General features: G+C 44.6%; 1 non-coding gene across 1 annotated transcript; it reads right to left on the bottom strand.

Moving 5' to 3' along the window:
* Window positions 1–424: 424 nt before the first annotated feature.
* On the bottom strand, window positions 425–500 carry Trnat-ugu (transfer RNA threonine (anticodon UGU)). The gene has a single exon. It is a non-coding gene; the product is annotated as a tRNA-Thr (tRNA).
* Window positions 501–12,564: the final 12,064 nt, after the last annotated feature.

The raw sequence follows: 12,564 nt of genomic DNA, 5'->3' as shown, positions 1-12,564 counted from the left end.
TGTTACACATAACGAAACGCGGTTTACGGCAAATGTTAGAACGTCGAGGGGCACGTAGTTTTTTTGTTTGATTAGTGTTTTTAGCGTTGGCACCAACTGAGATAATGAAGTAAGTATGATTTTTATTGGAACCATATACTTTTTACAACTGCTTTCGATGGTTCTTGAGAAGACAGAGTGTTGACGTTGAAACTCGTCGTAAAAAAATTCTAGAAATATCCAAGAATTTGACAGCACGGTGGCCGGGAACGCCATTTGCGATGCAAACACTGCCAAGCAGGCGGCCCAGATCAGGTCTCATAGTTGTATACCATAAGGTAAGCCTGAGGTACGACAATAACTCTTAATAAATGATGACTAACTGAAAACCTCAGCTGCCGACAGGTGTTGTTGATATACCTCGATGTGGACAGCGGAAAACGCGTGCCCCGACCGGGACTCGAACCCGGGATCTCCTGCTTACATGGCAGACGCTCTATCCATCTGAGCCACATCGAGGTATGTCAACAACACCTGTCGGCAGCTGAGGTTTCCAGTTAGTCATCATTTATTCCAGGGAAAATGCTGCACGGTCATCAACAGTAACTGTTCTTTCGAGAACAAGTTACTGTCTTCGTATATATACACTCCTGGAAATTGAAATAAGAACACCGTGAATTCATTGTCCCAGGAAGGGGAAACTTTATTGACACATTCCTGGGGTCAGATACATCACATGATCACAATGACAGAACCACAGGCACGTAGACACAGGCAACAGAGCATGCACAATGTCGGCACTAGTACAGTGTATATCCACCTTTCGCAGCAATGCAGGCTGCTATTCTCCCATGGCGACGATCGTAGAGATGCTGGATGTAGTCCTGTGGAACGGCTTGCCATGCCATTTCCACCTGGCGCCTCAGTTGGACCAGCGTTCGTGCTGGACGTGCAGACCACGTGAGACGACGCTTCATTCAGTCCCAAACATGCTCAATGGGGGACAGATCCGGAGATTTTGCTGGCCAGGGTAGTTGACTTACACCTTCTAGAGCACGTTGGGTGGCACGGGATACATGCGGACGTGCATTGTCCTGTTGGAACAGCAAGTTCCCTTGCCGGTCTAGGAATGGTAGAACGATGGGTTCGATGACGGTTTGGATGTACCGTGCACTATTCAGTGTCCCCTCGACGATCACCAGTGGTGTACGGCCAGTGTAGGAGATCGCTCCCCACACCATGATGCCGGGTGTTGGCCCTGTGTGCCTCGGTCGTATGCAGTCCTGATTGTGGCGCTCACCTGCACGGCGCCAAACACGCATACGACCATCATTGGCACCAAGGCAGAAGCGACTCTCATCGCTGAAGACGACACGTCTCCATTCGTCCCTCCATTCACGCCTGTCGCGACACCACTGGAGGCGGGCTGCACGATGTTGGGGCGTGAGCGGAAGACGGCCTAACGGTGTGCGGAACCGTAGTCCAGCTTCATGGAGATGGTTGCGAATGGTCCTCGCCGATACCCCAGGAGCAACAGTGTCCCTAATTTGCTGGGAAGTGGCAGTGCGGTCCCCTACGGCACTGCGTAGGATCCTACGGTCTTGGCGTGCATCCGTGCGTCGCTGCGGTCCGGTCCCAGGTCGACGGGCACGTGCACCTTCCGCCGACCACTGGCGACAACATCGATGTACTGTGGAGACCTCACGCCCCACGTGTTGAGCAATTCGGCGGTACGTCCACCCGGCCTCCCGCATGCCCACTATACGCCCTCGCTCAAAGTCCGTCAACTGCACATACGGTTCACGTCCACGCTGTCGCGGCATGCTACCAGTGTTAAAGACTGCGATGGAGCTCCGTATGGCACGGCAAACTGGCTGACACTGACGGCGGCGGTGCACAAATGCTGCGCAGCTAGCGCCATTCGACGGCCAACACCGAGGTTCCTGGTGTGTCCGCTGTGCCGTGCGTGTGATCATTGCTTGTACAGCCCTCTCGCAGTGTCCGGAGCAAGTATGGTGGGTCTGACACACCGGTGTCAATGTGTTCTTTTTCCCATTTCCAGGAGTGTAGTTAAAGGCTACCCAGCCATTGACCTTCGTCTGTACGAATGCGCACAGGTTGCCCAAACTCTTACGGGAATCGCCAAAACGTGCGCGAGTAATGAGTGGGTGGGCAAATGTCTATAAGGTACACTACATATGTAGAATTGTGGACAGTTGGGAATGTGAGTCTGACGGGAAGCGTGCAAGAGATATGTCCCTGCAGTCGCGCTACTCATAAGTGTTCTCGGTGGCTCAGATGGATAGAGCGTCTGCCATGTAAGCAGGAGATCCCGGGTTCGAGTTCCGGTCGGGGCACACATTTTCAGCTGTCCACATCGAGGTATATCAACAACACCTGTCGGCAGCAGAGGTTTTCAGTTAGTCATCATTTATTCCAGGGAAAAAGCTGCACGGTCATCAACAGTAACTGTTGTTTCGAGAACAAGTTACTGTCTTCGTTACAAATAATAACTCTTTATTTCCCCCTGAACCAACTTACGACCTGGATCCAATTTCACCTACGAAAATTGTATATGGAGATGAGACATAGGCTAGATTCTAGCGTATCACAGAGGGCTTAGGAAAACTATAGCACATTTATGTATCCTCTCTGATTTACGTGAACTGAAAGAAAGAAATCAACTTTTTATTCTTCAGAAACAAAGAAGTCTTATACGCTGCAAACAGGAACTACTGAATTGAAATATCGAAATGTAGTAGGAAAATTTGGCCCCACTTTCCTGTACATGTCTGTGTACTTCTTAGAGGTAAAATACAGGCTCAAAATTTTATCATATGGGATACATCACTTGAACTAAACATTTTATTGAAAATACTTTGGTGACCACATGTACACAGTAAAATAAATATCCTTCTTAACGGAACGTCGTTTAATGCTGCACATAAGCGCGTTGTAACAGCGTTACCAGCTACGTGCAAAACAAGCTGTCGACTTATTTGAGATTACAGTGGAATTTCGTACATACGTAAATGAAACAAACAATTTACTAGCAGTGATTTGATAACCACCCAAATCACATAACCCAAATTTCGTTTTCCAAAAAATAGCTTTATCTTTTGTTTAAACATGTGTTAAACCTGTTGACCATGAAATGAAAGGCACCTTTGCAGTCGCCGTTCGAAAGAACGTTGAGCAGATATAGCTGCAGTGAATGATATGGTGAGCATGCACTGGCGATTCGACGACACACATCGTTTGGCGTACTTGGGGCTTCGTCACAGCTTGAATCTTTGAGTGCTCCCCAAACAAAGACCTTGCAGACCATTTGACAACAGAATTTCGTCCCATCCAACGTCCAGGGAAGTTTTTATTAAATATTTGCGTTGCATCAGGGAGTAATGAGCTGGACAACCGTCGCGTTGCAACCACATACACTCGCGACTATCCAGTGGTACCTCTTGTAGAAGAACCGGCAGAATGACCGTCAGAAAGTGTGCGTACGAATGTCAATTCAGAATGCCTGAGATGAAGTAAAGTCCGACAATGTAATTTCCTATGATGCTGTACCACACGTTATGGTGTGTGGCAGCTGACGCTGCACCTGACGAAGTCAGTGTGGATTTATGGCTGCCCAGTAGTGCTTGTTATGCAAATTAACGTTAGCGCGGTTAGCAAACGTTGCCCCATCAGTAAAGAGCACACACTGGAAAAAAGTAGGTCGGCTCTCAGTTATTTTATTACTAATTCCTTTAACTCCTTATGTGGAGCATAGGACTGCAGCAGACTATCGCCATCTTGTTCTCTTCTTCCCATCCTATTCCTTGCTGTTGACCATCTGCTTAAACTGATCGTCTCCAAGTCATTTAGGGCCTGCCTCATCTCTGACGTTCCTGCAAGATACAATAAAGTGCTTCCTTCTCAGTGTGTTCATTTGATCTCCTAAGTTTATGTCCTAATCATCTCCACTTCCTGCTTCTTATTTGCAGCTCAATTGGCTTCTGGTTGGTTCTTTCACAGAGTGTTTTGTTAGAGATGACATTTGGCCACCGTATTCCCAGGATGTTTCTCAGACATCTGTTGTTGAATGTCTGCAGCTTATGGATTAGTTGCTTTGTCACTTTCCGTGTTTCACATCCATATAGAAGCACAGATTTTACGTTACTTTCAAATATCCGCAATTCGGTCCTCAACGTTATTTCCTTCGATCCCCAGGTAGAGCGGAGAATTGTAAAAGCGACTTTGACTTTGTTGTTGGGGCTGTTAACCTCCTCTATTGCACCACCATACGGTGTAATCATGCTTAGATAGAAAGATAGAAAAACTTATCCACTCTTTCGATTATATGGCTCCCAAGTTTAAGCGCTACGGCGTTGTGATCATTTGTCTGCTTGTCTGTTGTTTGTTGGACATTAGTTTTCAAACCGGCTTTCTTTTCCCGCAGATTTCAGATCTTCTAGTTTTACACTCTTTGAGGCTGTGGGGCAGAAGGCAAAGGTCGTCTGCGACATCTAGGTCTTCTACATGTGTTACATTGGTCGATTTTATATCTCTCACTTTATCCACTGCATGCACCATTATAAGAGTGAGTACAATATTAAACAATATCGGTGAGAGTATGCAACCTTGCTTAACTCCTGTTTTCACTGTTATTGGATCTGAAATCAGACCTTGACGCTGAACCTGGCACGTGTAGTTTTCATACTTGTACTTGGAAAGAGCAATTATTGTGTTGGAAATTCCAAAAGTTTTCAGTGAGCTCCGTATATTTCTTCTAATTATACTGTCGAAGGCGTTCTCAAAGTCTACAAACAGCATGTAAAGCGGTGATTGGCATTCACATGAATGTTCAGCTATTATTCTCAAGGTGTTTACCTGTTCAATGCAAGAGCGACCTTTCCCTGAATCCTGCTTGTTCTCTTCTTATTGTCTTGTCTACATATGCTTTTATCCTATTTAGAATCATTCGTGAGAGAATCTTGCTTGGGACTGACAGCAGCATGATACCTCTCCAATTATCACAAACCGATAGGTCTCCTTTCTTCGGGAGCTTGATAAGCGAGCCCCCTTACAGTAATTCGGTACTTTTTCATTCATCCATATTGCTATCTGGAATGGGTGTAAAATTTCTGCTGTTATAGAGGGATCTACTTTAAGTAACTCTGGACTGATGTTGTCCAGTCCCAGAGACTTTCCGTTCTTTTTTTTTTTTTTTGTTGGACTGCTCTAGCAATTTCTTCTTTGGATGGCGCTGCTAAGTTAATTGACGTATGTTGTGGGGGGCCTTCCTCATCCACATTCAGATGAGTTACACCGTCATCTATAGTATCACGGTTCAGAATGTTCTCAAAACGTTGTTGTCACTTCCGCACTTGGTCTTCTCGTTTTGTGAGTAGTTTTAATTGCTTTGTTAGCTGCTGCCTCCGCCTTTCTTCCTAGATTATTGATAAAGATTCTCTTATCTTTCCTGAAACTCCTTTTCACCATCCTATTTAATGAGCAGAGTTCCTGTTGAATTTCCTCTTTTATTTCCCTTGTCTGTGCTTCTCTCAATTGCTGAAGGGCAAACCGACAGAATCATGTACGACGTTCGAAATCACGGTCACCGAGTGCCTGATGTGGTTTACAGATGATAGGGATGGAAATTCTGTCAATGCTGGATGCGAATGACACTCGTCTGGATGAATCCACATTCCTTGACAATATGTCTCGTACCACTGTGCAGATTCATGGGGCGTCGTAGCCAGAACAGCTTCTTCATGTTCTCTGCCAGCTGCAGTTATTTCTTGTCCTCTTTTTGACGTTCAGGCACCCTGTGCTGTCTTAATAATTCACGCAATTGTCTGGTGCTTCGGACATTGGAGATCCGGATAGATAGCTCCATACCGCTGTACTGTTTTTATGGCAATTCTTTACATCCACCGTATAAAAGTAGTGTATTCAACATCTCATTGGTGTACATGTCTGCAAGCAACGAATACTGGAGCAGAAATGAGCGGCTTGCAGTGTAGACAACTAATCAGGCAAATGTGTTGACGTCCCGACGCAGTGTAGCACGCTGCACCGCTGCACCGCTAATGCCGATCCCGGCCATCATGCTCACTAATTCTAGGACATTTCTGGAATTTTTTTACTATAGGTTTCAACGGCAACACTAACAAACGCCGTAGTTCTCTTTTTAAGTGCTATGGAATGCAGTTATAAAAAGTATACGGTTCCAGTGCTTGCTTCAATTTCTCCATTGATACCAGGACTAAAAAAAGAAAAGAGAGAGAGAGAGAGAGAGAGAGGGAGAGAGCGAGAGAGAGAGAGAGAGAGAGAGAGAGAGAAACGTGCCCCTCGCCGCTTTAACATTTGCCGAAAACCGCGTTTCGAACGTAAAATGACTCGTTCCACATTTTAATGATTTAGCATGCAAAATGATCTATGGGACATGAAACTAGTCGTAATTCACTAACTAAGGGTTAACATAGCGTAAAGCTTTTTGGAGATGGTGATTTTGAGAAAGACTTCGAGTCTTTATATTAGATGAGAATCTCTGTTTCCTTGTGATAATAAACTGTGATTGTAGATTGGTTTACGTATAATTAAAATAAAATACATATTTTGAAAACATAATTTATTACTTCATGCCTCTCCTAATAACGACCCAGGGCCTGATCGCGGGAATTAACAGGACACAAACCCCTAGATGAGCGGACGTCATGTACAAGTTAAGAAATTACATTTTACAAAATGTAATGATGTCTCTGTTACAATGAATATACATTTCTATAAAAGTGCTGTGCACTCTTACGGAGTGTCACCGAAAGTAAATAGTTTCTGCGTACTTAATTACGTGAGGGTTATTACATGGTGGACATATTGCGTTGCCTCAAAAGACTCAAACCCGTACCTGTGTTACACATCAGGCCTGTTGCTCATTATTTATCAAGCTTGTTGTGTGCTTGAGGGCAACAAGACCTTCTCTTTATTATTCGTGTTTCGGCGGGGCTGCATGTTTTATGCTGGTTCCATTAATTCTCTTTACAGTCGCGCTTTTGGCAGTGTCGTGTTTGCGTGTGTGACAAAAGTCTTTTCGGCTCCTTCTGCTCCTGTTATAGAAGACAACCACAATACTGTATATTGCAAACAACCACTATTTAAATTCATTTCCTACTCAGGGATCCTGTGAGTTGCAAAATATATATCAATTTGCTTTCAGCTTCTCTCACAAAATGACTCCTAATTTCTCATGTAAGGAACTAACAACGGTTGTACTTGCCCTCACCGATTTGTATCATACTGATAGGGTGTGTAGGTCATGGCTAGGACTTCAACATATACTATGTAATCAAAAGTAACCCGACACCCCCAAAAACATGTGTTTTTCATATTCGGTACATTGTGCTTCCACCTACTGCCAGGTACTCCATATCAGCATCGTCAGTAGTCATTATAACTCGTGAGAGCGTAGAATGGGGCGCCCCGCGGAACTCACGGACTTCGAACGTGGTCTGGTGATTGGGTGTCACCTGAATCATACAAGATTTCCACATTCCTAAACATCCCTAGATCCACTGTTTCCGATGTAATAGTGAAGTGGGAACGTGAAGGAACACGTACAGGACAAAAGCATATAGGCCGACCTCGTCTGTTTACTGACGGAGACCACCGACTCTTTAAGAGGGTCGTAATATGTAATAGGCAGACATCTATTCAGACCATCGCACAGGAATTTCAAACTGCATCAGGACCCACTGCAAGTACTATGACATTTAGGCGGAGGGTGAGAAAATGAAAACTTGGATTTCATGGTCGAGCGGCTGCTCATAAGCCACACATCATGCCGTAAATGCCAGACGACGCCTCGCTTGGTGTAAGGAGCGTAAACATTGGACGATTGAGCAGTGGATAAAGCTTTATGTGGAGTGACAAGTCACGCTACACAATGTGGCGATCCGATGGCAGGGTGTGGGTATGGCAAATGACCGGTGAACGTCATCTACCAGCCTGTGTAGTGCCAATAGTATAATTCGGAGACGGTGGTGTTACCGTGTGGTCATGTTTTTCATGGAGGGTGCTTCTACCCCTTGTTGTTTTGCGTGGCACTATCACAGCACAGGCCTACATTGATGTTTTAAGAACCCTCTTGCTTCCCCCTGTTGAAGAGCAATTCGGGGATGGCGACTGCATCTTTCAACACGATCGAACACCTGTTCATAATGCATGGCCTGTGGAGGAGCGTTTACACGACAATAACATCCCTGTAATGGACTGGGCTGCACAAAGTCTTGACCTGAATCCTACAGAACACCTTTGGGATGTTTTGGAATGCGGACATTGTGTTAGGTCTCACCGACCGACATCGATACCACTCTTCAGTGCAGCACTCCATGAAGAATGGGCCATCATTCCCCAAGAAACCTTCCAGCGCCTGATTGAACGTATGCCTGCGAGAGTGGAAGCTGTCATCAAGGCTAAGGGTGGGCCAACACCATATTGAATTCCAACATTACCGATGGAAGGCGCCACGAACTTGTAAATTATTTTCAGCCAGGTGTCCAGATACTTTTGATCACATCTCAACCGTTTTCGAGAAAATCTCGTTTGAAAGTTTCAGTCATGCATATACACTTATGTGTGGTCGCTAGCAGCCAAAGAGTACATAAGCGAGCGAGTAATAGCTTGTTTCGTAAGACTTAGAACTTTGGATCGAATATCCCTCCTCACTAGCGTTTTGTTTCTTCGTTCCCAAGTAATTCTAATAACGGAGTTTGTTATAATTGTACAAGTTGTCAGTACCTAAGGAATTATTGTTTGTAAACACAATCGTCACCTTGAAAATTCTGGTTTTTCTTTAACATTTTGGAAGTAGTTTACCGCTATAACCGTATTCCTGCAGGTACGATTCAACCCAACATGAGCCCATTTTCCCGGTAGATGTACTTTTCTAATACGGTACGACTCACCGCATGAAACCGTTTTCCCGGTAATCATGCAGTTAGCTTTGACCCACCAGAAAAAGCTGCATGTGCACAATCGATTTTCGGTTGGTAGAGGGAGAACGCTTACAGACACGAAGAATACTTCATTCCTCTGTTAGCCCCCGAGATAGTTACATGTCAGCGTCCTAAAATGTCTGATCTTACGAGTAAATGTATTGATGTGCCTGGTACTTGCACAGAAAGAGAACGTGATCCTAATTGTGGAACCGAATCGCTTTGCAATGAAGTTTCAAAAAAGCGATTAAAAATGGCACTTGTGTACAGTGAAATGCTCCAGCTCCAAAACAATTTCGTGTCTTCGAAACCTTCTGCAGTGATAACACAAGAACACGTGAAAACTGGAGAAGAAATATTTCGCAGAATTTTCGAAATGATAGTGGAGAAATAACTCGCACTACAAGAGGAATGACTCGCGCTACAAGAGGAACTGATTGCCAAGCAGTACATTGACGATTGTTTTAGAATATAGGGGGAGCCCCTCCACGCCCACACCGGCATGAAGGCAAATACAAAAATTCTACTGCCATTTCTGCATAAGGATTAGTTTTCACTAAAATGAGGTCTCGCAGTATGTGGGTACCGCGACGTTCGTGTACGTCTGGTTAACGTTAACCGTTAATACACGATAGATTGGATCGAAAGTTGAACGAAAGGTAGCGGTTTGCAGGGCAGAGGGGGAAAAAAGTACCAAGGGAAGAGCCAAGGGGAAACACCTCTGTGATAGTTCGTTCAGGTTGTAAGAGCAGTAGTGTTTTCTTGCTGCCTGCGACAGGTCATGAAAGGGCAGGCATTGTTAGTAGTGGGTATCATGGAAGTTGATACCTTTGCCGTCGTGCGTTGGTGTTACTCGGCGGCTACTGTTGGGTGCCGGTTGATTTCTTGGTCAGCGTCAGAATACCTGTAACAGTTAGGTTCATCATCGTTTTGTGTTTGATAGGTCATATATCGGATTCACAGTGTAGGGTAATGTTGGCGGTTTGTTTGTGCGTCAGTGTGCGAGCTTGTCGGTTTTCCTGCTGTTGTCTGTTGGTCGCCTTTAATAGCAGCTGGCATATCCAGTGAACGTTGCTGATATGCAGGGACTTGCTGATGTTGTCGCTTGTGAATGTATGTCAGCTTGCCCTAGCTAGTAGTCTTTGGCCGCTTAAGCTTCCTTCTACGGTTGTGATCATAGTTACCCAGAGCAAGGATTGTCTGAGTGTCTCGAGTTCCTGATGAGGGTGTGTTTGAAGAAACTGAATAAGTCGCTTCGTCTTCATCAGATGATTACATGATAGAAGCAGTCGATAATGGACAGCGATAACGTTCCACAGTGTTACAAGATTGTTTTCGTCAATCTAGCGAGAGAGAATCCAGGATGGAGTGTGGTAGCACTTCGTAGAAGTGATTCCTCAGGCCTCAAAAGCATGAAAGGTTAGTAAAGATGAGAAGGACAAATAAAACAAGATGGAACAAGGCATGAGCAACTTAAAACAACTGATTTGTGATCCTATGATCGTTTCATAGAAGCTTGAGCAGGTGACGGCAATCAACCTGCAGGAATGGGCTCTTGCTGCTGCTAACCAATTTCCTGATTTAAATTTTCAAGCTTCTGACTCTTGGCTTGTGCTCTTCAAAGACATCAGATTCATCAGATAAAAAATCACCAAATTCGAATCCGAGACGGAAAGCACCTCACTGCAGCAAGTCATTGATGCAACAGCAAATTTTCGAATGTAGATTAGAGCCCTCATACCAAAATACGACAAGGGTTTTATTGTTAACACAGATCAAACAGGCATTACACATTAAAAGTATCTGATTAACTTACATAAATTGCAATACTATTTTTATAGACCACTGGATGCTAATTAGTGGTTGTCTGTTCTACGGTGCGAATATCAGGTAACTTATGAATGAACTCTTGCCGAACGCGGAACGTAGTTTGTTCATGTGAAGCGAGAGTATATGCTCAAGGTGACACATCCGTACACGCGTAGTATGCTACCACCTTATCTAGAAAATTGCTACTAACGGTCTATGTTTGCTTGTAAGATACCACAGCTCAGTTAGACCAAGGGTGCAAAAAACAGCTGACGAGTACGCACACAAATACAAAAACCATGTGATAACATCTTGAAAGTCTGGAAAGCTCACAACAGTACTATTCAGGAAATTTCTAGTTGACGTCTTGAAGCCATGTATGAGAGAAGAACAATTTCATTTCGTCCTCGATCCTTGGGGAGGGCAAACGAACTCGGTTTTGTATGACGAAATTTTTCAAGGTAGATATGGTCACCCGACGTGCAGTATTAAAGCTATTCCTCCACAATGTACTCCGCTCGTGCATCCCGCCGATATTTATTTTTATAGACAGGTGAAAAACCTTATAAAGTGACTACAAAATTGTTCGTACATTATCAAACGCAACAGAGAAGATTGCAAATAAGAAGACTGCATAAAAATTCAATCAGTTGTCTGCAGCAATGTTGGGTGATATCAGATACGCGTGATACGCCCCGAAACTGTGTTATGACTGGGAACCGTTTACGGACGTAAGCAAAGTTTGTTTTGCAGCAGAAACATTGGAAAATCATGCTCATGCAAACACTCGGCCTTTATTACTTGTGCTATATGCCACACTAATTAATGTGTTATTATTTCTATGATCAGTAGCATCCTGATTCCTGCAGTGCTCCACACATGTAATAGTTGTAGGTACAATAATTTCAATAAACATATTATACTGATGTAATTCAAAATGGGTTGCACTCCGTCGTCAGGCCACGACTGGCCTACAGGGACCATCCGACCGCCGTGTCATCCTCAGTGGAGGATGCGGATAGGAGGGGCGTGGGGTCAGCACACCACTCTCCCGGTCGTTATGATGGTATTCTTGACCGAAGCCGCTACTATTCGGTCGAGTAGCTCCACAATTGACATCACGCGGCTGAGTGCACCCCGAAAAATGGCAACAGCACATGGCGGCCTGGATGGTCACCCATCCAAGTGCCGACCACGCCCGACAGCGCTTACTTTCGGCGATCTCACGGGAACCGGTGTATCCACTGCCGCAAGGCTGTTGCCAAAATGGGTTGTGTATCCTTTTTTTATTTGAAATCGCATTACAAAAATATTTTGTTTCCTTATTTTTCAGAATAAATGTTATGCAAATTATAAATGAATCATTAACCACCGATAATTTGGACAGTCATAATAAATCGGTTGTTAGAGTTACATGGGATCAAAGAAAAGCCCCAGCAACCAGACTCGATGTACCCGTTCAAGTTGATCGTTGGTCCATTCACTCAGTTTTTTCTGACCGAAGACGCTGAGCTATCCTGCTAGCTTTACTTGGCTATGGACTCCTTGCCTGTTAGAGACCACACAAAAGTACATATATGCATTCCTAAAAATTTCAAACTCGATTTTCTCGTAAACTGTTGAGAGTCGGCCGGCCGGCATGGCCGTGCGGTTGTAGGCGCTTCAGTTTGGAACCGCATGACCGCTACGGTCGCAGGTTCGAATCCTGCCTCGGACATGGATATGAGTGATGTCCTTAGGTTAGTTAGGTTTAAGTAGTTCTAAGTTCTAGGGGACTGATGACCACAGATGTTAA

This window comes from Schistocerca serialis, chromosome 1 (genome assembly GCF_023864345.2).
Source record: "Schistocerca serialis cubense isolate TAMUIC-IGC-003099 chromosome 1, iqSchSeri2.2, whole genome shotgun sequence".
Taxonomy (NCBI): Eukaryota; Metazoa; Arthropoda; class Insecta; order Orthoptera; family Acrididae; genus Schistocerca; species Schistocerca serialis.
Note: the sequence above shows the minus strand (reverse complement) of the source record. Positions and strands in the feature narration are given on the sequence as shown.